Raw genomic sequence first — 1,508 nt, forward strand, 5'->3', positions numbered from 1 at the left:
GGGGGGCAGAGGGCGGAAAGGCCGTTGTAGTGTCGGAATTCGGGGACGCTATTGGGGGCGTCCTTTCCTTTGCCTCGCGTCAAGAAGTAGAGTGACAGAGAGAGGAGAGCACGAGCCCTTCTCATACTTCCGAATCAGCGCAGCGGGCAGAAAATGACTGAGCGCGCGCACGCGGGGGCGGCTGCTGGTGACGGCGTATGGCCGCGGGGTGTTGGAGGGCGGATTGGACTTGGGCCCCGGCATTCAACGCGTCAACTGCCTCGTCATCCACGACGCCCTAGCCACGCCCCAGCGCTGCCGGCCGGGCGCCTCAGCAGTCACCCCAGGAGGGAAGAATTATACAAAATAACAGGGCAGGGCTCTTTCTTTGAGTTCTGGGCAGCTCGGGTCCAGTCAGTGCTATCGAGCCCGGCACCGTTCTATCGGCGTGACCTGCCGACGACGTCCTTGGAGTGCACTCGGGCGGCGCGGGCTCGGTGCATCCCCGGGGCGTATCCGGTGCCGATGCCCGCCACGCCCAGCCCACGCCGCGCCACGCCACGAGCGCTATACGCGCGACCACGCCCCAACGCACCTTCTCCGGGAGCAGCGCAGAGAAGAAGAGACGGCAAAAGTTCTGTTGTTTCCAGTTCTGGGTCTCTCGCTCTCTGTCTGGATATTCATATTCATCATGTGGAGTGGGGTGGCTGGAGCGAGAGGGGGGGATCGCAGCGTCGCGAACCGAACCAAGAAGGACTTCCGCGAGGACTGGGCCGGCGGTGCGCAGTGCGCCACGCCCCGCCACGCCCCGCCACGCCCCGCCAGGCCACGCCCCGCCCCCGGAGCAGCAGAGGACCGCGGCCCGGGCCGGGCGGGCGGGAGCGTTGCCTCGGTTGCCTCCGGCCGAAGGAAGTGCGACACATCCTTTCCTTCCCGTTAGAGTTGTGGTCTTGGGGAGAGGGAGAGAGTGAGACAGATTCGGTCCGCCTCGTTCTTATTCCCCGCGCATGCAGGCTCGGCGGTGGCGCTATACGCCTCCATAGTGACTGAGCACAAGGGCCATAGTTTTTTATCATTTTTATTTATCTTTATTTCTCTCCGAAATGTGACCTCTTTCTTTCTTTCTCCCCGCGTCCCCGCTCGCACGTAAAATGCGTTTGCAGCTGCTGCGACACGAGCGAGGGGTGCCCCCGCTGGCCCCGCTGCAGCAGCTAGGCCCTAGCTCACTCGGAAGGGAGGCGAGCAATGGGCGGGATAAGAGCCCAACCGGTGGCTGCCGTAGTGGTGGTATACGCGCTTGCGAGAAGTGTGCCCTGATTGATACACTTTAGGGGAGGTTCCATACGCCCCCGCAGCAGAGGCCTTTGTATGCGAATGTATAAAGCACACACAGTCGCAGCTAAGCCGTCGTATACACCGCTGCTATGTCTCTCCGCGTCTCTCGCCTATGTCGTTCGGGGACAATGACAATGAGCCATTTTACGCGTGAGTGCTCGAGCAGTGAGAGGGCCGGGGTGAGAGGGGCGGGG

This window comes from Frankliniella occidentalis, unplaced genomic scaffold, assembly GCF_000697945.3.
Source record: "Frankliniella occidentalis isolate FOCC.00 unplaced genomic scaffold, Focc_3.1 Scaffold120, whole genome shotgun sequence".
NCBI lineage: Eukaryota > Metazoa > Arthropoda > Insecta > Thysanoptera > Thripidae > Frankliniella > Frankliniella occidentalis.